This window comes from Ambystoma mexicanum, chromosome 4q, assembly GCF_040938575.1.
Source record: "Ambystoma mexicanum isolate Mex_15411 chromosome 4q, UKY_AmexF1_1, whole genome shotgun sequence".
NCBI lineage: Eukaryota > Metazoa > Chordata > Amphibia > Caudata > Ambystomatidae > Ambystoma > Ambystoma mexicanum.
Genome location: NC_090928.1, coordinates 244,481,420 through 244,506,295, shown reverse-complemented (window position 1 = coordinate 244,506,295; position 24,876 = coordinate 244,481,420). Strand labels below are relative to the sequence as shown.

At 44.1% G+C, this 24,876-nt stretch overlaps 5 non-coding genes across 5 annotated transcripts; all 5 read left to right on the top strand.

The window, feature by feature from the left end:
* The first annotated feature begins 1,417 nt into the window (after positions 1-1,417).
* LOC138468643 (U6 spliceosomal RNA) lies at positions 1,418-1,521 on the top strand. Its single transcript, XR_011268390.1, has one exon. It is a non-coding gene; the product is annotated as a U6 spliceosomal RNA (small nuclear RNA).
* A 4,591-nt stretch (positions 1,522-6,112) lies between these two features.
* Positions 6,113-6,216, top strand: LOC138468638 (U6 spliceosomal RNA). Its single transcript, XR_011268386.1, has one exon. It is a non-coding gene; the product is annotated as a U6 spliceosomal RNA (small nuclear RNA).
* Positions 6,217-10,805: 4,589 nt separating this feature from the next.
* Positions 10,806-10,909, top strand: LOC138468649 (U6 spliceosomal RNA). Its single transcript, XR_011268396.1, has one exon. It is a non-coding gene; the product is annotated as a U6 spliceosomal RNA (small nuclear RNA).
* A 4,589-nt stretch (positions 10,910-15,498) lies between these two features.
* LOC138468636 (U6 spliceosomal RNA) lies at positions 15,499-15,602 on the top strand. The gene has a single exon (XR_011268385.1). It is a non-coding gene; the product is annotated as a U6 spliceosomal RNA (small nuclear RNA).
* A 4,594-nt stretch (positions 15,603-20,196) lies between these two features.
* On the top strand, positions 20,197-20,300 carry LOC138468648 (U6 spliceosomal RNA). The gene has a single exon (XR_011268395.1). It is a non-coding gene; the product is annotated as a U6 spliceosomal RNA (small nuclear RNA).
* Positions 20,301-24,876: the final 4,576 nt, after the last annotated feature.

Sequence of the window (24,876 nt, the reverse complement as noted above, 5' to 3'; positions counted from 1 at the left end):
TTTGGAGGTAAATCCTTCACTTCGCGTCAAACCTATAACTCGGCGGTGCGGTAATGGAAAATAGTGGCTTGGAACTGAATTACTGCCACTTTTTTACAGCAGCGCCAAAGGGTTGATGAGGCCTTTTTTTCCTACCTCCCTGGGTTCCAAATGCCTTCCAAAGGCTTTGTCAGGAGTAAACCTGTGACAGTCCCTGTCTCAGATAGCTATGCTAAGACTGACTCCCTGCGCGGGAGAATGTTTGTGAACAGTGACGGGGCAACACTGCACCAGGAGGGATGGGGCACAGGGCACTCCCTACAACAGAAGCCCCCTGTCGTAGGTGGCACATGGCCTCTTACCTGGACCAGTAAAGGAATCGTCAGATGTGTCTTCTCTCATCAGCTGCCAATAATTGTATCACCCTCTCTCCCTGCTCTCACTTAAGTAATACCCCTCATTGCCATAGGTCTCCCCCTTTCTGGATCACCACATCCAGCTACGGGAACAACCAAATTTACATTATTGCCTTCCTTACTTTTTTTTTAATGTTTAATTATTTTTATTAGAATGATAATACAATAGAATTTAAGAAAAACTTAAAATCATAAACATTCTTCTTATTCCTTTTTAACGGGAGCATCAGAATCTCCAGGCCGTTACCATGGGAATTATGTCATATATACTATTCGGGGCAATACTCACGAGGGTCACTCTTTACCATGCGCCTCCCTGCATTCCTGACCCTCAAATGTAAGTGGCAGAGCCCTGCAGCGGAATATATGCTTTAAACATTTACTTATTGTATCAAACGCCCTCAGTGATAACCCAAAAAAAAGTTAGTACCACGAGCCTCACAAGTTGAAAAAATTACTTCACTTTGATCTAATACCTGGTGTAAGAGATTTACTGTGAGTATATAATGACACTAGACCGGTGGAAAATGGGTGAGGGGATAGGCATCCTAAGCATGTCATCCAGATGAAAATTGAAATCATTCATAGAATACATATGTTGCCTGCAGGCATCGAAATGGCACCCTCTGGCGGTGGCACCATATACAGCTGATTATTCATGAAGAGGTAACTGACCCACAAGCACATGGTCACAAGCACAGAGTCTTTTTTCTGGCCTATCAGACCTTTGGGCTGCTTTCAGGCATACATCACTAAGCCATTGTGATGCGTCTTCTCTCTTTCTATGCAACCTGGACCATGACCCTTTGCACCTCTGAATGTAATAGTCCGACAAACAAATCAGTTATTTTGGATTAAAAGAGCAGTGAAGAAACCTGGATCATTGTTTTTTTACCCTCATATTCATATCTCCTCCATAAATAATAGGTGTCTGGCCAAAGTTACACCATACCAAGTGGGCCTATGTTAAAAAGCCTGCACATTCTGGCGTCATAAATACTGTGTGGGGTGTCTTTAACTTTGTGCGCTTCGGCAGCACATGTACCAAATCGGAATGATACAAAGTAGATGAGCATGGCCCCTGCATAAGGATGATGTGCAAAATCGTGGAGTTCCGTACTTTTTATCACCTGCCAAGCGAGAATCATTCTTTACTTGTAAGTCTTATTGACCGAATAAACAGAACGCCATTCAATTCTATGTCTTGTGGCTCTAAAAAAGTAGTGTTTCAAAGGTATTTTTCTCTGATTATACTAAACTTAGAGCTATGGCCTTGTCTCCTTCTTGTTGCACATTTTCTATGTAGCACATCGCACTGCATTGCTGGCTGGCTTTAGGCAGTGTTATCAAACATTCCTTAATGCTACCTCTTTAAATAGTTCTAGGCCTTAATCCTGAATAAAGCTTAGCAATGTCTTGTAGACTTTGCTTTTAGGTGTGTGATTTTCTTATTGATTTAACTATCCTTCAAACACTGCCTTATCAATTGCCACTTTCAAAACGCGCTTCAGGACTTAAAAGCTATGTGTAGCGCAGAAGTCAGGCAGAGAGAGAGCATAGATACAATTAGGACATATGGGAACCCACGTGCTTGCATGGAAAAGCTTTCAGGACGTTTTCTAAATGGAAAAAGGCTCAGTGTCTGGTGTCTGAGCATGGAAGTGATCCTTCACACGCATAGATTCTTGGATCTTGGTTGGTTGAGGAGGGGGGAGCTAGAAGCCCTGAAGTCATGTCAGTCACAGGCTCCTTTCCTGAAGTTACTGAGACCCCACAGCCTTCCTCCCGGTGTCACAGTTCATGTGCCAGGGCCTGGGCTCTGCTGCTGCTTTGATACGCAGCCAAGCACTACAGGTTTAGTTACTCAGAGTTGCCAGTTAACCATCCCACCTCCATCTCTATGCATTTGCAACATACTTGCTATTGTAGAGTAAGCACGTCTAGGGGAGTGAGAGAGAGAGAGAGAGAGAGAGAGAGATGGGGCTCTGCCTATGCAAATCATTTGCCATTGTCTTCTGGGGAGCCCACTTTTTCAGCCGCTCGAAGCCCTATTTGACTGCCAGCCTGTTGGAGAAGACCCAGATTCAGCCCACCAGCCAGAAAGATGAGGTTAAGCCTTTATCCGGTGTACAATTTGCCACCTGTCCATGAGTTACTGAGGTCCATAAAAAGCTCAACTGCAGCTCTCATAGAGAGGTCATTGGCCGATCGTGGTCGATCAGGGACGTGAAGGGCAGAGGGCTAGAGAGAAGGGTGCTCATTGCCCTGCCCCGGGACAGACACATCAGCCCTGCTCGCTACCAGCTGTCAGGTGTGGCTGTGTATTTCAAAATGTTGCTGCCCTCGATGACAGGATTTCTTTCCTGTAAGAATCATAGCCAAAAAATATTCTTTGCTCTGCAGGTGGGGGCTGTGCCGGACAGTTGCCATAGTATATAAATGTGATATTTGTCTCCTGAACATAAGCCAAAGCCCAACCCGACTCCATTAGAGCACACATGCAAGGAAATAGAAACCATTTCTTACTTTTAGGGGCCATCTGGTGAGCCTTGATGTTGAGGCTTTAGAATGCTGCCTAGTCTTGCACTGCCATAGAATCAGCCCTGGTCATGAATGTTCACAGCATGTCCCACCCATATAATGAAGACTATATTGCAAACACTGAGATACACTGGACTAAACCTTAAAGCAATTAAACCAGAAGTCTGGAAAGATGTCAAACCAGATAGGGGTGCAAGATACAACCTCTAGTTTCACAGTCAGAGGAGGTTTACATTGCACCACTGGCTCCTGTACCTCTTGTGTAATCCTTCTACTGCCAGTTGAGGTCCCCAAAGGTCTCCAAGGTGCCTTTCTTAAACAGGTGCTCTGATAATGTTTGCTGTACCTGATGTGGTAGCATACATGTGAAACCAACTTTTCCTGTTTCTAGGAGCTACCTCTGAAGTCTAACAGAAGGCTGGTTGCAGGGTTCATTCCAGTGTTTTGGTGCTAGCAAACTGCCCTCTCTGCTACCTAGTCACTGCCTATTGCAGGTGAACATATTTATGTGCTTCTCTTGATGAGTGCTTTGTGCTAGAGTGCCCTCACCCATGCCATTAATGTGGACAGCGACCCATTAAAGTAAATGGATGCATTGAATAGTCAGTTATATTAATTGCGTCAAATGAACCATGTAGTACATTACACAAAGGCTTTATTGTGGTCACATTTTGTTTTTGTCCAGCTATAATTCTTACTACACAGGTTACTTAGAAGTGTACTTATCCCTCTGTCTTGCATATTGCTACAGGTCTCACTCTAGGGGAGACATCAATATTTTTTCCAACGCATGGTGTAGGGATAACCTTTATCCAAACCAAAGGATGTTTCAAATGTCAGGGAGAGATTTACCCTCCAGTCAGGAAAGTAAACCAGCAGTGTACAGACTTCTGTGGTAAGCTAAGGTGGACAGGCTCGAGGATCATGATGGGGAAATGGGCCAGGTGCATTCGGATCAGATTTGGCCTATCTACAACAGACTGTCCTTGGAAAGACGCAAAAGGGTCAATCAGTTCACTTCTCTCTATGTCTTACCATCCATTCTCCTTTCTCTATCTGGGATGGCATATATTACCAAACTAACCTGTTGGCCTCGCTGGGCCTCTGATTTCACTTTTAACAGTCTTCTGTTCATTCATTGGGCCTTTACGAGTTTGGTGGTAATTCTTGAGGGATTACTGCCAAATTCTTTTACAGTTACCACCGCTCGGTCCCTCAAACTTATGGCAGGATTTTAAGTGAGGTAACAGTTGTGTTACTCCCCATTTGGCATCCATAGGTCTACATCGGCATTTTGTCACATTTAGCACATATGGTAATTCCACTACTGTAAATCGAGCAGTTTATGACCTTTAAATGGAGGGCTTACCTCCAGCAATATGCTGGAGGTCAGTCCTCCAATTAGATGCCAAACCTATAATATGGCATTGTGGTAACTCAATTCCTGGTACGAAATGTGGCGGCATGAGAATTACTGCTCTTTTCTATGGCACAGCTAAACTCATATTTAGAACTATTGGGCCTTATTATGAGTTTGGCAGTCATTCCAGAGAAATTACCACCAATCTCGGTTACCATTATCGCCATGCGGGTCCGTAAATTTATTGCAGGATTATCAGTTGGTAGCAGGGCTGTTAGACCCCGTTTTCCATTGGACTTCTTGGGGACTTATTTGGTTTACTGCGAGCGGTAATTCCGCCACAGTAAATCTGATGATTTTTTTATCTTGAAGTGAGAGATTTACCTCCAGAGTGTTTTTGGAGGTAAATACTTCACTTCGCGTCAAACCTATAACTCGGCGGTGCGGTAATGGAAAATAGTGGCTTGGAACTGAAATACTGCCACTTTTTTACAGCAGCGCCAAAGGGTTGATGAGGCCTTTTTTTTTCCTACCTCCCTGGGTTCCAAATGCCTTCCAAAGGCTTTGTCAGGAGTAAACCTGTGACAGTCCCTGTCTCAGATAGCTATGCTAAGACTGACTCCCTGCGCGGGAGAATGTTTGTGAACAGTGACGGGGCAACACTGCAACAGGAGGGATGGGGCACAGGGCACTCCCTACAACAGAAGCCCCCTGTCATAGGTGGCACATGGCCTCTTACCTGGACCAGTAAAGGAATCGTCAGATGTGTCTTCTCTCATCAGCTGCCAATAATTGTATCACCCTCCCTCCCTGCTCTCACTTAAGTAATACCCTTCATTGCCATAGGTCTCCCCCTTTCTGGATCACCACATCCAGCTACAGGAACAACCAAATTTACATTATTGCCTTCCTTACTTTTTTTTTTAATGTTTAATTATTTTTATTAGAATGATAATACAATAGAATTTAAGAAAAACTTAAAATCATAAACATTCTTTTTATTCCTTTTTAACGGGAGCATCAGAATCTCCAGGCCGTTACCATGGGAATTATGTCATATATACTATTCAGGGTAATACTCACGAGGGTCACTCTTTACCATGCGCCTCCCTGCAGTCCTGACCCTCAAATGTAAGTGGCAGAGCCCTGCAGCGGAATATATGCTTTAAACATTTACTTATAGTATCAAACGCCCTCAGTTATAACCCAAAAAAGAGTTAGTACCACAAGCCTCACAGATTGAAAAAATTACTTCACTTTGATCTAATACCTGGTGTAAGAGATTTCCTGTGCGTATATAATGACACTAGACCGGTGGAAAATGGGTGAGGGGATAGGCATCCTAAGCATGTCATCCAGATGAAAATTGAAATCAGTCATAGAATACATATGTTGCCTGCAGGCATCGAAATGGCACCCTCTGGCGGTGGCACCATATACAGCTGATTATTCATGAAGAGGTAACTGACCCACAAACACATGGTCACAAGCACAGAGTCTTTTTTCTGGCCTATCAGACCTTTGGGCTGCTTTCAGGCATTCATCACTAAGCCATTGTGATGCGTCTTCTCTCTTTCTATGCAACCTGGACCATGACCCTTTGCACCTCTGAATGTAATAGTCCGACAAACAAATCAGTTATTTTGGATTAAAAGAGCAGTGAAGAAACCTGGATCATTGTTTTTTTACCCTCATATTCATATCTTCTGCATAAATAATAGGTGTCTGGCCAACTTTACACCATACCAAGTGGGCCTATGTTTAAAAGCCTGCACATTCTGGCGTCATAAATACTGTGTGGGGTGTCTTTAACTTTGTGCGCTTCGGCAGCACATGTACCAAATCGGAATGATACAAAGTAGATGAGCATGGCCCCTGCATAAGGATGACGTGCGAAATCGTGGAGTTCCGTACTTTTTATCACCTGCCAAGCCAGAAACATTCTTTACTTGTAAGTCTTATTGACCGAATAAACAGAACTCCATTCAATTCTATGTCTTGTGGCTCTAAAAAAGTAGTGTTTCAAAGGTATTTTTCTCTGATTATACCAAACTTAGTGGTATGGCCTTGTCTCCTTCTTGTTGCACATTTTCTATGTAGCACATGGCACTGCATTGCTGGCTGGCTTTAGGCAATGTTATCAAACATTCCTTAATGCTACCTCTTTAAATAGTTCTAGGCCTTAATCCTGAATAAAGCTTAGCAATGTCTTGTAGACTTTGCTTTTAGGTGTGTGATTTTCTTATTGATTTAACTAGCCTTCAAACACTGCCTTATCAATTGCCACTTTCAAAACGCGCTTCAGGACTTAAAAGCTATGTGTAGCGCAGAAGTCAGGCAGAGAGAGAGCATAGATACAATTAGGACCTATGGGAACCCACGTGCTTGCATGGAAAAGCTTTCAGGACGTTTTCTAAATGGAAAAAGGCTCAGTGTCTGGTGTCTGAGCATGGAACTGATCCTTCACACGCATAGATTCTTGGATCTTGGTTGGTTGAGGAGGGGGGGAAGCTAGAAGCCCTGAAGTCATGTCAGTCACAGGCTCCTTTCCTGAAGTTACTGAGACCCCACAGCCTTCCTCACGGTGTCACAGTTCATGTGCCAGGGCCTGGGCTCTGCTGCTGCTTTGGTACGCAGCCAAGCACTACAGATTTAGTTACTCAGAGTTGCCAGTTAACCATCCCACCTCCATCTCTATGCATTTGCAACATACTTGCTATTGTAGAGTAAGCACGTCTAGGGGAGAGAGAGAGAGAGAGAGAGAGAGATGGGGCTCTGCCTATGCAAATCATTTGCCATTGTCTTCTGGGGAGCCCACTTTTTCAGCCGCTCGAAGCCCTGTTTGACTGCCAGCCTGTTGGAGAAGACCCAGATTCAGCCCAACAGCCAGAAAGATGAGGTTAAGCCTTTATCCGGTGTACAATTTGCCACCTGTCCATGAGTTACTGAGGTCCATAAAAAGCTCAACTGCAGCTCTCATAGAGAGGTCTTTGGCCGATCGTGGCCGATCAGGGACGTGAAGGGCAGAGGGCTAGAGAGAAGGGTGCTCATTGCCCTGCCCAGGGACAGACACATCAGCCCTCCTGCTCGCTACCAGCTGTCAGGTGTGGCTGTGTATTTCAAAATGTTGCTGCCCTCGATGGCAGGATTTCTTTCCTGCTAGAATCATAGCCAAAAAATATTCTTTGCTCTGCAGGTGGGGGCTGTGGCGGACAGTTGCCATAGTATATAAATGTGATATTTGTCTCCTGAACATAAGCCAAAGCCCAACCCGACTCCATTAGAGCACACATGCAAGAAATAGAAACCATTTCTTACTTTTAGGGGCCATCTGGTGAGCCTTGATGTTGAGGCTTTAGAATGCTGCCTAGTCTTGCACTGCCATAGAATCAGCCCTGTTCATGAATGTTCACAGCATGTCCCCCCCATATAATGAAGACTATATTGCAAACACTGAGATACACTGGACTAAACCTTAAAGCAATTAAACCAGAAGTCTGGAAAGATGTCAAACCAGATAGGGGTGCAAGATACAACCTCTAGTTTCACAGTCAGAGGAGGTTTACATTGCACCACTGGCTCCTGTACCTCTTGTGTAATCCTTCTACTGCCAGTTGAGGTCCCCAAAGGTCTCCAAGGTGCCTTTCTTAAACAGGTGCTCTGATAATGTTTGCTGTACCTGATGTGGTAGCATACATGTGAAACCAACTTTTCCTGTTTCTAGGAGCTACCTCTGAAGTCTAACAGAAGGCTGGTTGCAGGGTTCATTCCAGTGTTTTGGTGCTAGCAAACTGCCCTCTCTGCTACCTAGTCACTGCCTATTGCAGGTGAACATATTTATGTGCTTCTCTTGATGAGTGCTTTGTGCTAGAGTGCCCTCACCCATGCCATTAATGTGGACAGCGACCCATTAAAGTAAATGGATGCATTGAATAGTCAGTTATATTAATTGCGTCAAATGAACCATGTAGTACATTACACAAAGGCTTTATTGTGGTCACATTTTGTTTTTGTCCAGCTGTAATTCTTAACACACAGGTTACTTAGAAGTGTACCTATCCCTCTGTCTTGCATATTGCTATAGGTCTCACTCTAGGGGAGACATCAATATTTTTTCCAACGCATGGTGTAGGGATCACCTTTATCCAAACCAAAGGATGTTTCAAATGTCAGGGAGAGATTTACCCTCCACTCAGGAAAGTAAACCAGCAGTGTACAGACTTCTGTGGTAAGCTAAGGTGGACAGGCTCGGGGATCATGATGGGGAAATGGGCCAGGTGCATTCGGATCAGATTTGGCCTATCTACAACAGACTGTCCTTGGAAAGACGCAAAAGGGTCAATCAGTTCACTTCTCTCTATGTCTTACCATCCATTCTCCTTTCTCTATCTGGGATGGCATATATTACCAAACTAACCTGTTGGCCTCGCTGGGCCGCTGATTTCACTTTTAACAGTCTTCTGTTCATTCATTGGGCCTTTACGAGTTTGGTGGTAATTCTTGAGGGATTACTGCCAAATTCTTTTACAGTTACCACCGCTCGGTCCCTCAAACTTATGACAGGATTTTAAGTGAGGTAACAGTTGTGTTACTCCCCATTTGGCGGCCATAGGTCTACATCAGCATTTTGTCACATTTAGCACATATGGTAATTCCACTACTGTAAATCGAGCAGTTTATGACCTTTAAATGGAGGGCTTACCTCCAGCAATATGCTGGAGGTCAGTCCTCCAATTAGATGCCAAACCTATAATATGGCATTGTGGTAAATCAATTCCCGGTCAGAAATGTGGCGGCATGAGAATTACTGCCACTTTTCTATGGCACAGCTAAACTCATATTTAGAACTATTGGGCCTTATTATGAGTTTGGCAGTCATTCCAGAGAAATTACCACCAATCTCGGTTACCATTATCGCCATGCGGGTCCGTAAATTCATTGCAGGATTATCAGTTGGTAGCAGGGCTGTTAGACCCCGTTTTCCATTGGACTCCATGGGGACTTATTTGGTTTACTGCGAGCGGTAATTCCGCCACAGTAAATCTGATGATTTTTTTATCTTGAAGTGAGAGATTTACCTCCAGAGTGTTTTTGGAGGTAAATCCTTCACTTCGCGTCAAACCTATAACTCGGCGGTGCGGTAATGGAAAATAGTGGCTTGGAACTGAAATACTGCCACTTTTTTACAGCAGCGCCAAAGGGTTGATGAGGCCTTTTTTTTCCTACCTCCCTGGGTTCCAAATGCCTTCCAAAGGCTTTGTCAGGAGTAAACCTGTGACAGTCCCTGTCTCAGATAGCTATGCTAAGACTGACTCCCTGCGCGGGAGAATGTTTGTGAACAGTGACGGGGCAACACTGCACCAGGAGGGATGGGGCACAGGGCACTCCCTACAACAGAAGCCCCCTGTCATAGGTGGCACATGGCCTCTTAACTGGACCAGTAAAGGAATCGTCAGATGTGTCTTCTCTCATCAGCTGCCAATAATTGTATCACCCTCTCTCCCTGCTCTCACTTAAGTAATACCCTTCATTGCCATAGGTCTCCCCCTTTCTGGATCACCACATCCAGCTACGGGAACAACCAAATTTACATTATTGCCTTCCTTACTTTTTTTTTAATGTTTAATTATTTTTATTAGAATGATAATACAATAGAATTTAAGAAAAACTTAAAATCATAAACATTCTTTTTATTCCTTTTTAACGGGAGCATCAGAATCTCCAGGCCGTTACCATGGGAATTATGTCATATATACTATTCGGGGTAATACTCACGAGGGTCACTCTTTACCATGCGCCTCCCTGCAGTCCTGACCCTCAAATGTAAGTGGCAGAGCCCTGCAGCAGAATATATGCTTTAAACATTTACTTATAGTATCAAACGCCCTCAGTTATAACCCAAAAAAAGAGTTAGTACCACGAGCCTCACACATTGAAAAAATTACTTCACTTTGATCTAATACCTGGTGTAAGAGATTTCCTGTGCGTATATAATGACACTAGACCGGTGGAAAATGGGTGAGGGGATAGGCATCCTAAGCATGTCATCCAGATGAAAATTGAAATCAATCATAGAATACATATGTTGCCTGCAGGCATCAAACTGGCACCCTCTGGTGGTGGCACCATATATAGCTGATTATTCATGAAGAGGTAACTGACCCACAAACACATGGTCACAAGCACAGAGTCTTTTTTCTGGCCTATCAGACCTTTGGGCTGCTTTCAGGCATTCATCACTAAGCCATTGTGATGCGTCTTCTCTCTTTCTATGCAACCTCGACCATGACCCTTTGCACCTCTGAATGTAATAGTCCGACAAACAAATCAGTTATTTTGGATTAAAAGAGCAGTGAAGAAACCTGGATCATTGTTTTTTTACCCTCATATTCATATCTTCTGCATAAATAATAGGTGTCTGGCCAAAGTTACACCATACCAAGTGGGCCTATGTTAAAAAGCCTGCACATTCTGGCGTCATAAATACTCTGTGGGGTGTCTTTAACTTTGTGCGCTTCGGCAGCACACGTACCAAATCGGAATGATACAAAGTAGATGAGCATGGCCCCTGCATAAGGATGACGTGCGAAATCGTGGAGTTCCGTACTTTTTATCACCTGCCAAGCGAGAATCATTCTTTACTTGTAAGTCTTATTGACCGAATAAACAGAACGCCATTCAATTCTATGTCTTGTGGCTCTAAAAAAGTAGTGTTTCAAAGGTATTTTTCTCTGATTATACTAAACTTAGTGCTATGGCCTTGTCTCCTTCTTGTTGCACATTTTCTATGTAGCACATCGCACTGCATTGCTGGCTGGCTTTAGGCAGTGTTATCAAACATTCCTTAATGCTACCTCTTTAAATAGTTCTAGGCCTTAATCCTGAATAAGGCTTAGCAATGTCTTGTAGACTTTGCTTTTAGGTGTGTGATTTTCTTATTGATTTAACTATCCTTCAAACACTGCCTTATCAATTGCCACTTTCAAAACGCGCTTCAGGACTTAAAAGCTATGTGTAGCGCAGAAGTCAGGCAGAGAGAGAGCATAGATACAATTAGGACATATGGGAACCCACGTGCTTGCATGGAAAAGCTTTCAGGACGTTTTCTAAATGGAAAAAGGCTCAGTGTCTGGTGTCTGAGCATGGAAGTGATCCTTCACACGCATAGATTCTTGGATCTTGGTTGGTTGAGGAGGGGGGAGCTAGAAGCCCTGAAGTCATGTCAGTCACTGGCTCCATTCCTGAAGTTACTGAGACCCCACAGCCTTCCTCCCTGTGTCACAGTTTATGTGCCAGGGCCTGGGCTCTGCTGCTGCTTTGGTACGCAGCCAAGCACTACAGGTTTAGTTACTCAGAGTTGCCAGTTAACCATCCCACCTCCATCTCTATGCATTTGCAACATACTTGCTATTGTAGAGTAAGCACGTCTAGGGGAGAGAGAGAGAGAGAGAGAGAGAGAGATGGGGCTCTGCCTATGCAAATCATTTGCCATTGTCTTCTGGGGAGCCCACTTTTTCAGCCGCTCGAAGCCCTGTTTGACTGCCAGCCTGTTGGAGAAGACCCAGATTCAGCCCACCAGCCAGAAAGATGAGGTTAAGCCTTTATCCGGTGTACAATTTGCCACCTGTCCATGAGTTACTGAGGTCCATAAAAAGCTCAACTGCAGCTCTCATAGAGAGGTCATTGGCCGATCGTGGCCGATCAGGGACGTGAAGGGCAGAGGGCTAGAGAGAAGGGTGCTCATTGCCCTGCCCAGGGACAGACACATCAGCCCTCCTGCTCGCTACCAGCTGTCAGGTGTGGCTGTGTATTTCAAAATGTTGCTGCCCTCGATGGCAGGATTTCTTTCCTGCTAGAATCATAGCCAAAAAATATTCTTTGCTCTGCAGGTGGGGGCTGTGGCGGACAGTTGCCATAGTATATAAATGTGATATTTGTCTCCTGAACATAAGCCAAAGCCCAACCCGACTCCATTAGAGCACACATGCAGGGAAATAGAAACCATTTCTTACTTTTAGGGGCCATCTGGTGAGCCTTGATGTTGAGGCTTTAGAATGCTGCCTAGTCTTGCACTGCCATAGAATCAGCCCTGTTCATGAATGTTCACAGCATGTCCCCCCCATATAATGAAGACTATATTGCAAACACTGAGATACACTGGACTAAACCTTAAAGCAATTAAACCAGAAGTCTGGAAAGATGTCAAACCAGATAGGGGTGCAAGATACAACCTCTAGTTTCACAGTCAGAGGAGGTTTACATTGCACCACTGGCTCCTGTACCTCTTGTGTAATCCTTCTACTGCCAGTTGAGGTCCCCAAAGGTCTCCAAGGTGCCTTTCTTAAACAGGTGCTCTGATAATGTTTGCTGTACCTGATGTGGTAGCATACATGTGAAACCAACTTTTCCTGTTTCTAGGAGCTACCTCTGAAGTCTAACAGAAGGCTGGTTGCAGGGTTCATTCCAGTGTTTTGGTGCTAGCAAACTGCCCTCTCTGCTACCTAGTCACTGCCTATTGCAGGTGAACATATTTATGTGCTTCTCTTGATGAGTGCTTTGTGCTAGAGTGCCCTCACCCATGCCATTAATGTGGACAGCGACCCATTAAAGTAAATGGATGCATTGAATAGTCAGTTATATTAATTGCGTCAAATGAACCATGTAGTACATTACACAAAGGCTTTATTGTGGTCACATTTTGTTTTTGTCCAGCTGTAATTCTTAACACACAGGTTACTTAGAAGTGTACCTATCCCTCTGTCTTGCATATTGCTATAGGTCTCACTCTAGGGGAGACATCAATATTTTTTCCAACGCATGGTGTAGGGATCACCTTTATCCAAACCAAAGGATGTTTCAAATGTCAGGGAGAGATTTACCCTCCAGTCAGGAAAGTAAACCAGCAGTGTACAGACTTCTGTGGTAAGCTAAGGTGGACAGGCTCGAGGATCATGATGGGGAAATGGGCCAGGTGCATTCGGATCAGATTTGGCCTATCTACAACAGACTGTCCTTGGAAAGACGCAAAAGGGTCAATCAGTTCACTTCTCTCTATGTCTTACCATCCATTCTCCTTTCTCTATCTGGGATGGCATATATTACCAAACTAACCTGTTGGCCTCGCTGGGCCGCTGATTTCACTTTTAACAGTCTTCTGTTCATTCATTGGGCCTTTACGAGTTTGGTGGTAATTCTTGAGGGATTACTGCCAAATTCTTTTACAGTTACCACCGCTCGGTCCCTCAAACTTATGGCAGGATTTTAAGTGAGGTAACAGTTGTGTTACTCCCATTTGGCGGCCATAGGTCTACATCGGCATTTTGTCACATTTAGCACATATGGTAATTCCACTACTGTAAATCGAGCAGTTTATGACCTTTAAATGGAGGGCTTACCTCCAGCAATATGCTGGAGGTCAGTCCTCCAATTAGATGCCAAACCTATAATATGGCATTGTGGTAAATCAATTCCCGGTCAGAAATGTGGCGGCATGAGAATTACTGCCACTTTTCTATGGCACAGCTAAACTCATATTTAGAACTATTGGGCCTTATTATGAGTTTGGCAGTCATTCCAGAGAAATTACCACCAATCTCGGTTACCATTATCGCCATGCGGGTCCGTAAATTCATTGCAGGATTATCAGTTGGTAGCAGGGCTGTTAGACCCCGTTTTCCATTGGACTCCATGGGGACTTATTTGGTTTACTGCGAGCGGTAATTCCGCCACAGTAAATCTGATGATTTTTTTATCTTGAAGTGAGAGATTTACCTCCAGAGTGTTTTTGGAGGTAAATCCTTCACTTCGCGTCAAACCTATAACTCGGCGGTGCGGTAATGGAAAATAGTGGCTTGGAACTGAAATACTGCCACTTTTTTACAGCAGCGCCAAAGGGTTGATGAGGCCTTTTTTTTCCTACCTCCCTGGGTTCCAAATGCCTTCCAAAGGCTTTGTCAGGAGTAAACCTGTGACAGTCCCTGTCTCAGATAGCTATGCTAAGACTGACTCCCTGCGCGGGAGAATGTTTGTGAACAGTGACGGGGCAACACTGCACCAGGAGGGATGGGGCACAGGGCACTCCCTACAACAGAAGCCCCCTGTCATAGGTGGCACATGGCCTCTTACCTGGACCAGTAAAGGAATCGTCAGATGTGTCTTCTCTCATCAGCTGCCAATAATTGTATCACCCTCTCTCCCTGCTCTCACTTAAGTAATACCCTTCATTGCCATAGGTCTCCCCCTTTCTGGATCACCACATCCAGCTACGGGAACAACCAAATTTACATTATTGCCTTCCTTACTTTTTTTTTAATGTTTAATTATTTTTATTGGAATGATAATACAATAGAATTTAAGAAAAACTTAAAATCATAAACATTCTTTTTATTCCTTTTTAACGGGAGCATCAGAATCTCCAGGCCGTTACCATGGGAATTATGTCATATATACTATTCGGGGTAATACTCACGAGGGTCACTCTTTACCATGCGCCTCCCTGCAGTCCTGACCCTCAAATGTAAGTGGCAGAGCCCTGCAGCGGAATATATGCTTTAAACATTTACTTATAGTATCAAACGCCCTCAGTTATAACCCAAAAAAAGAGTTAGTACCACGAGCCTCACACATTGAAAAAATTACTTCACTTTGATCTAATACCTGGTGTAAGAGATTTCCTGTGCGTATATAATGACACTAGACCGGTGGAAAATGGGTGAGGGGATAGGCATCCTAAGCATGTCATCCAGATGAAAATTGAAATCAATCATAGAATACATATGTTGCCTGCAGGCATCAAACTGGCACCCTCTGGTGGTGGCACCATATATAGCTGATTATTCATGAAGAGGTAACTGACCCACAAACACATGGTCACAAGCACAGAGTCTTTTTTCTGGCCTATCAGACCTTTGGGCTGCTTTCAGGCATTCATCACTAAGCCATTGTGATGCGTCTTCTCTCTTTCTATGCAACCTCGACCATGACCCTTTGCACCTCTGAATGTAATAGTCCGACAAACAAATCAGTTATTTTGGATTAAAAGAGCAGTGAAGAAACCTGGATCATTGTTTTTTTACCCTCATATTCATATCTTCTGCATAAATAATAGGTGTCTGGCCAAAGTTACACCATACCAAGTGGGCCTATGTTAAAAAGCCTGCACATTCTGGCGTCATAAATACTCTGTGGGGTGTCTTTAACTTTGTGCGCTTCGGCAGCACATGTACCAAATCGGAATGATACAAAGTAGATGAGCATGGCCCCTGCATAAGGATGACGTGCGAAATCGTGGAGTTCCGTACTTTTTATCACCTGCCAAGCGAGAATCATTCTTTACTTGTAAGTCTTATTGACCGAATAAACAGAACGCCATTCAATTCTATGTCTTGTGGCTCTAAAAAAGTAGTGTTTCAAAGGTATTTTTCTCTGATTATACTAAACTTAGTGCTATGGCCTTGTCTCCTTCTTGTTGCACATTTTCTATGTAGCACATCGCACTGCATTGCTGGCTGGCTTTAGGCAGTGTTATCAAACATTCCTTAATGCTACCTCTTTAAATAGTTCTAGGCCTTAATCCTGAATAAAGCTTAGCAATGCCTTGTAGACTTTGCTTTTAGGTGTGTGATTTTCTTATTGATTTAACTATCCTTCAAACACTGCCTTATCAATTGCCACTTTCAAAACGCGCTTCAGGACTTAAAAGCTATGTGTAGCGCAGAAGTCAGGCAGAGAGAGAGCATAGATACAATTAGGACATATGGGAACCCACGTGCTTGCATGGAAAAGCTTTCAGGACGTTTTCTAAATGGAAAAAGGCTCAGTGTCTGGTGTCTGAGCATGGAACTGATCCTTCACACGCATAGATTCTTGGATCTTGGTTGGTTGAGGAGGGGGGAGCTAGAAGCCCTGAAGTCATGTCAGTCACTGGCTCCATTCCTGAAGTTACTGAGACCCCACAGCCTTCCTCCCTGTGTCACAGTTTATGTGCCAGGGCCTGGGCTCTGCTGCTGCTTTGGTACGCAGCCAAGCACTACAGGTTTAGTTACTCAGAGTTGCCAGTTAACCATCCCACCTCCATCTCTATGCATTTGCAACATACTTGCTATTGTAGAGTAAGCACGTCTAGGGGAGAGAGAGAGAGAGAGAGAGAGAGAGAGAGATGGGGCTCTGCCTATGCAAATCATTTGCCATTGTCTTCTGGGGAGCCCACTTTTTCAGCCGCTCGAAGCCCTGTTTGACTGCCAGCCTGTTGGAGAAGACCCAGATTCAGCCCACCAGCCAGAAAGATGAGGTTAAGCCTTTATCCGGTGTACAATTTGCCACCTGTCCATGAGTTACTGAGGTCCATAAAAAGCTCAACTGCAGCTCTCATAGAGAGGTCATTGGCCGATCGTGGCCGATCAGGGACGTGAAGGGCAGAGGGCTAGAGAGAAGGGTGCTCATTGCCCTGCCCAGGGACAGACACATCAGCCCTCCTGCTCGCTACCAGCTGTCAGGTGTGGCTGTGTATTTCAAAATGTTGCTGCCCTCGATGGCAGGATTTCTTTCCTGCTAGAATCATAGCCAAAAAATATTCTTTGCTCTGCAGGTGGGGGCTGTGGCGGACAGTTGCCATAGTATATAAATGTGATATTTGTCTCCTGAACATAAGCCAAAGCCCAACCCGACTCCATTAGAGCACACATGCAGGGAAATAGAAACCATTTCTTACTTTTAGGGGCCATCTGGTGAGCCTTGATGTTGAGGCTTTAGAATGCTGCCTAGTCTTGCACTGCCATAGAATCAGCCCTGTTCATGAATGTTCACAGCATGTCCCCCCCATATAATGAAGACTATATTGCAAACACTGAGATACACTGGACTAAACCTTAAAGCAATTAAACCAGAAGTCTGGAAAGATGTCAAACCAGATAGGGGTGCAAGATACAACCTCTAGTTTCACAGTCAGAGGAGGTTTACATTGCACCACTGGCTCCTGTACCTCTTGTGTAATCCTTCTACTGCCAGTTGAGGTCCCCAAAGGTCTCCAAGGTGCCTTTCTTAAACAGGTGCTCTGATAATGTTTGCTGTACCTGATGTGGTAGCATACATGTGAAACCAACTTTTCCTGTTTCTAGGAGCTACCTCTGAAGTCTAACAGAAGGCTGGTTGCAGGGTTCATTCCAGTGTTTTGGTGCTAGCAAACTGCCCTCTCTGCTACCTAGTCACTGCCTATTGCAGGTGAACATATTTATGTGCTTCTCTTGATGAGTGCTTTGTGCTAGAGTGCCCTCACCCATGCCATTAATGTGGACAGCGACCCATTAAAGTAAATGGATGCATTGAATAGTCAGTTATATTAATTGCGTCAAATGAACCATGTAGTACATTACACAAAGGCTTTATTGTGGTCACATTTTGTTTTTGTCCAGCTGTAATTCTTAACACACAGGTTACTTAGAAGTGTACCTATCCCTCTGTCTTGCATATTGCTATAGGTCTCACTCTAGGGGAGACATCAATATTTTTTCCAACGCATGGTGTAGGGATCACCTTTATCCAAACCAAAGGATGTTTCAAATGTCAGGGAGAGATTTACCCTCCAGTCAGGAAAGTAAACCAGCAGTGTACAGACTTCTGTGGTAAGCTAAGGTGGACAGGCTCGAGGATCATGATGGGGAAATGGGCCAGGTGCATTCGGATCAGATTTGGCCTATCTACAACAGACTGTCCTTGGAAAGACGCAAAAGGGTCAATCAGTTCACTTCTCTCTATGTCTTACCATCCATTCTCCTTTCTCTATCTGGGATGGCATATATTACCAAACTAACCTGTTGGCCTCGCTGGGCCGCTGATTTCACTTTTAACAGTCTTCTGTTCATTCATTGGGCCTTTACGAGTTTGGTGGTAATTCTTGAGGGATTACTGCCAAATTCTTTTACAGTTACCACCGCTCGGTCCCTCAAACTTATGGCAGGATTTTAAGTGAGGTAACAGTTGTGTTACTCCCCATTTGGCGGCCATAGGTCTACATCGGCATTTTGTCACATTTAGCACATATGGTAATTCCACTACTGTAAATCGAGCAGTTTATGACCTTTAAATGGAGGGCTTACCTCCAGCAATATGCTGGAGGTCAGTCCTCCAATTAGATGCCAAACCTATAATATGGCATTGTGGTAAATCAATTCCCGGTCAGAAATGTGGCGGCATGAGAATTACTGCCACTTTTCTATGGCACAGCTAAACTCATATTTAGAACTATTGGGCCTTATTATGAGTTTGGCAGTCATTCCAGAGAAATTACCACCAATCTCGGTTACCATTATCGCCATGCGGGTCCGTAAATTCATTGCAGGATTATCAGTTGGTAGCAGGGCTGTTAGACCCCGTTTTCCATTGGACTCCATGGGGACTTATTTGGTTTACTGCGAGCGGTAATTCCGCCACAGTAAATCTGATGATTTTTTTATCTTGAAGTGAGAGATTTACCTCCAGAGTGTTTTTGGAGGTAAATCCTTCACTTCGCGTCAAACCTATAACTCGGCGGTGCGGTAATGGAAAATAGTGGCTTGGAACTGAAATACTGCCACTTTTTTACAGCAGCGCCAAAGGGTTGATGAGGCCTTTTTTTTCCTACCTCCCTGGGTTCCAAATGCCTTCCAAAGGCTTTGTCAGGAGTAAACCTGTGACAGTCCCTGTCTCAGATAGCTATGCTAAGACTGACTCCCTGCGCGGGAGAATGTTTGTGAACAGTGACGGGGCAACACTGCACCAGGAGGGATGGGGCACAGGGCACTCCCTACAACAGAAGCCCCCTGTCATAGGTGGCACATGGCCTCTTACCTGGACCAGTAAAGGAATCGTCAGATGTGTCTTCTCTCATCAGCTGCCAATAATTGTATCACCCTCTCTCCCTGCTCTCACTTAAGTAATACCCTTCATTGCCATAGGTCTCCCCCTTTCTGGATCACCACATCCAGCTACGGGAACAACCAAATTTACATTATTGCCTTCCTTACTTTTTTTTTAATGTTTAATTATTTTTATTAGAATGATAATACAATAGAATTTAAGAAAAACTTAAAATCATAAACATTCTTTTTATTCCTTTTTAACGGGAGCATCAGAATCTCCAGGCCGTTACCATGGGAATTATGTCATATATACTATTCGGGGTAATACTCACGAGGGTCACTCTTTACCATGCGCCTCCCTGCAGTCCTGACCCTCAAATGTAAGTGGCAGAGCCCTGCAGCGGAATATATGCTTTAAACATTTACTTATAGTATCAAACGCCCTCAGTTATAACCCAAAAAAAGAGTTAGTACCACGAGCCTCACACATTGAAAAAATTACTTCTCTTTGATCTAATACCTGGTGTAAGAGATTTCCTGTGCGTATATAATGACACTAGACCGGTGGAAAATGGGTGAGGGGATAGGCATCCTAAGCATGTCATCCAGATGAAAATTGAAATCAATCATAGAATACATATGTTGCCTGCAGGCATCAAACTGGCACCCTCTGGTGGTGGCACCATATATAGCTGATTATTCATGAAGAGGTAACTGACCCACAAACACATGGTCACAAGCACAGAGTCTTTTTTCTGGCCTATCAGACCTTTGGGCTGCTTTCAGGCATTCATCACTAAGCCATTGTGATGCGTCTTCTCTCTTTCTATGCAACCTGGACCATGACCCTTTGCACCTCTGAATGTAATAGTCCGACAAACAAATCAGTTATTTTGGATTAAAAGAGCAGTGAAGAAACCTGGATCATTGTTTTTTTACCCTCATATTCATATCTTCTGCATAAATAATAGGTGTCTGGCCAAAGTTACACCATACCAAGTGGGCCTATGTTAAAAAGCCTGCACATTCTGGCGTCATAAATACTGTGTGGGGTGTCTTTAACTTTGTGCGCTTCGGCAGCACACGTACCAAATCGGAATGATACAAAGTAGATGAGCATGGCCCCTGCATAAGGATGACGTGCGAAATCGTGGAGTTCCGTACTTTTTATCACCTGCCAAGCGAGAATCATTCTTTACTTGTAAGTCTTATTGACCGAATAAACAGAACGCCATTCAATTCTATGTCTTGTGGCTCTAAAAAAGTAGTGTTTCAAAGGTATTTTTCTCTGATTATACTAAACTTAGTGCTATGGCCTTGTCTCCTTCTTGTTGCACATTTTCTATGTAGCACATCGCACTGCATTGCTGGCTGGCTTTAGGCAGTGTTATCAAACATTCCTTAATGCTACCTCTTTAAATAGTTCTAGGCCTTAATCCTGAATAAAGCTTAGCAATGTCTTGTAGACTTTGCTTTTAGGTGTGTGATTTTCTTATTGATTTAACTATCCTTCAAACACTGCCTTATCAATTGCCACTTTCAAAACGCGCTTCAGGACTTAAAAGCTATGTGTAGCGCAGAAGTCAGGCAGAGAGAGAGCATAGATACAATTAGGACATATGGGAACCCACGTGCTTGCATGGAAAAGCTTTCAGTACGTTTTCTAAATGGAAAAAGGCTCAGTGTCTGGTGTCTGAGCATGGAAGTGATCCTTCACACGCATAGATTCTTGGATCTTGGTTGGTTGAGGAGGGGGGAGCTAGAAGCCCTGAAGTCATGTCAGTCACTGGCTCCTTTCCTGAAGTTACTGAGACCCCACAGCCTTCCTCCCTGTGTCACAGTTTATGTGCCAGGGCCTGGGCTCTGCTGCTGCTTTGGTACGCAGCCAAGCACTACAGGTTTAGTTACTCAGAGTTGCCAGTTAACCATCCCACCTCCATCTCTATGCATTTGCAACATACTTGCTATTGTAGAGTAAGCACGTCTAGGGGATAGAGAGAGAGAGAGATGGGGCTCTGCCTATGCAAATCATTTGCCATTGTCTTCTGGGGAGCCCACTTTTTCAGCCCGCTCAAAGCCCTGTTTGACTGCCAGCCTGTTGGAGAAGACCCAGATTCAGCCCACCTGCCCGAAAGATGAGGTTAAGCCTTTATCCGGTGTACAATTTGCCACCTGTCCATGAGTTACTGAGGTCCATAAAAAGCTCAACTGCAGCTCTCATAGAGAGGTCATTGGCCGATCGTGGCCGATCAGGGACGTGAAGGGCAGAGGGCTAGAGAGAAGGGTGCTCATTGCCCTGCCCCGGGACAGACACATCAGCCCTGCTCGCTACCAGCTGTCAGGTGTGGCTGTGTATTTCAAAATGTTGCTGCCCTCGATGACAGGATTTCTTTCCTGCCAGAATCATAGCCAAAAAATATTCTTTGCTCTGCAGGTGGGGGCTGTGCCGGACAGTTGCCATAGTATATAAATGTGATATTTGTCTCCTGAACATAAGCCAAAGCCCAACTCGACTCCATTAGAGCACACATGCAGGGAAATAGAAACCATTTCTTACTTTTAGGGGCCATCTGGTGAGCCTTGATGGTGAGGCTTTAGAATGCTGCCTAGTCTTGCACTGCCATAGAATCAGCCCTGTTCATGAATGTTCACAGCATGTCCCACCCATATAATGAAGACTCTATTGCAAACACTGAGATACACTGGACTAAACCTTAAAGCAATTAAACCAGAAGTCTGGAAAGATGTCAAACCAGATAGGGGTGCAAGATACAACCTCTAGTTTCACAGTCAGAGGAGGTTTACATTGCACCACTGGCTCCTGTAGCTCTTGTGTAATCCTTCTACTGCCAGTTGAGGTCCCCAAAGGTCTCCAAAATGCCTTTCTTAAACAGGTGCTCTGAAAATGTTTGCTGTACCTGATTTGGTAGCATACATGTGAAACCAACTTTTCCTGTTTCTAGGAGCTACCTCTGAAGTCTAACAAAAGGCTGGTTGCAGGGTTCATTCCAGTGTTTTGGTGCTAGCAAACTGCCCTCTCTGCTACCTAGTCATTGCCTATTGCAGGTGAACATATTTATGTGCTTCTCTTGATAAGTGCTTTGTGCTAGAGTGCCCTCACCCATGCCATTAATGTTGACAGCGACCCATTAAAGTAAATGGATGCATTGAATAGTCAGTTATATTAATTGCGTCAAATGAACCATGTAGTACATTACACAAAGGCTTTATTGCGGTCACATTTTGTTTTTGTCCAGCTATAATTCTTACTACACAGGTTACTTAGAAGTGTACTTATCCCTCTGTCTTGCATATTGCTATAGGTCTCACTCTAGGGGAGACATCAATATTTTTTCCAACGCATGGTGTAGGGATCACCTTTATCCAAACCAAAGGATGTTTCAAATGTCAGGGAGAGATTTACCCTCCAGTCAGGAAAGTAAACCAGCAGTGTACAGACTTCTGTGGTAAGCTAAGGTGGACTGGCTCGAGGATCATGATGGGGAAATGGGCCAGGTGCATTCGGATCAGATTTGGCCTATCTACAACAGACTGTCCTTGGAAAGACGCAAAAGGGTCAATCAGTTCACTTCTCTCTATGTCTTACCATCCATTCTCCTTTCTCTATCTGGGATGGCATATATTACCAAACTAACCTGTTGGCCTCGCTGGGCCGCTGATTTCACTTTTAACAGTCTTCTGTTCATTCATTGGGCCTTTACGAGTTTGGTGGTAATTCTTGAGGGATTACTGCCAAATTCTTTTACAGTTACCACCGCTCGGTCCCTCAAACTTATGGCAGGATTTTAAGTGAGGTAACAGTTGTGTTACTCCCCATTTGGCGGCCATAGGTCTACATCGGCATTTTGTCACATTTAGCACATATGGTATTTCCACTACTGTAAATCGAGCAGTTTCTGACCTTTAAATGGAGGGCTTACCTCCAGCAATATGCTGGAGGTCAGTCCTCCAAATTGATGCCAAACCTATAATATGGCATTGTGGTAACTCAATTCCCGGTCAGAAATGTGGCGGCATGAGAATTACTGCCACTTTTCTATGGCACAGCTAAACTCATATTTAGAGCTATTGGGCCTTATTATGATTTTGGCAGTCATTCCAGAGAAATTACCACCAATCTCGGTTACCATTATCGCCATGCGGGTCCGTAAATTTATTGCAGGATTATCAGTTGGTAGCAGGGCTGTTAGACCCCGTTTTCCATTGGACTCCATGGGGACTTATTTGGTTTACTGCGAGCGGTAATTCCGCCACAGTAAATCTGATGATTTTTTTATCTTGAAGTGAGAGATTTACCTCCAGAGTGTTTTTGGAGGTAAATACTTCACTTCGCGTCGAACCTATAACTCGGCGGTGCGGTAATGGAAAATAGTGGCTTGGAACTGAAATACTGCCACTTTTTTACAGCAGTGCCAAAGGGTTGATGAGGCCTTTTTTTTCCTACCTCCCTGGGTTCCAAATGCCTTCCAAAGGCTTTGTCAGGAGTAAACCTGTGACAGTTCCTGTCTCAGATAGCTATGCTAAGACTGACTCCCTGCGCGGGAGAATGTTTGTGAACAGTGACGGGGCAACACTGCACCAGGAGGGATGGGGCACAGGGCACTCCCTACAACAGAAGCCCCCTGTCGTAGGTGGCACATGGCCTCTTACCTGGACAAGTAAAGGAATCGTCAGATGTGTCTTCTCTCATCAGCTGCCAATAATTGTATCACCCTCTCTCCCTGCTCTCACTTAAGTAATACCCCTCATTGCCATAGGTCTCCCCCTTTCTGGATCACCACATCCAGCTACGGGAACAACCAAATTTACATTATTGCCTTCCTTACTTTTTTTTTAATGTTTAATTATTTTTATTAGAATGATAATACAATAGAATTTAAAAAAAACTTAAAATCATAAACATTCTTTTTATTCCTTTTTAACGGGAGCATCAGAATCTCCAGGCCGTTACCATGGGAATTATGTCATATTTACTATTCGGGGCAATACTCACGAGGGTCACTCTTTACCATGCGCCTCCCTGCATTCCTGACCCTCAAATGTAAGTGGCAGAGCCCTGCAGCGGAATATATGCTTTAAACATTTACTTATTGTATCAAACGCCCTCAGTGATAACCCAAAAAAAAGTTAGTACCACGAGCCTCACAAGTTGAAAAAATTACTTCACTTTGATCTAATACCTGGTGTAAGAGATTTACTGTGAGTATATAATGACACTAGACCGGTGGAAAATGGGTGAGGGGATAGGCATCCTAAGCATGTCATCCAGATGAAAATTGAAATCAGTCATAGAATACATATGTTGCCTGCAGGCATCGAACTGGCACCCTCTGGCGGTGGCACCATATACAGCTGATTATTCATGAAGAGGTAACTGACCCACAAGCACATGGTCACAAGCACAGAGTCTTTTTTCTGGCCTATCAGACCTTTGGCTGCTTTCAGGCATACATCACTAAGCCATTGTGATGCGTCTTCTCTCTTTCTATGCAACCTGGACAATGACCCTTTGCACCTCTGAATGTAATAGTCCGACAAACAAATCAGTTATTTTGGATTAAAAGAGCAGTGAAGAAACCTGGATCATTGTTTTTTTACCCTCATATTCATATCTCCTCCATAAATAATAGGTGTCTGGCCAAAGTTACACCATACCAAGTGGGCCTATGTTAAAAAGCCTGCACATTCTGGCGTCATAAATACTGTGTGGGGTGTCTTTAACTTT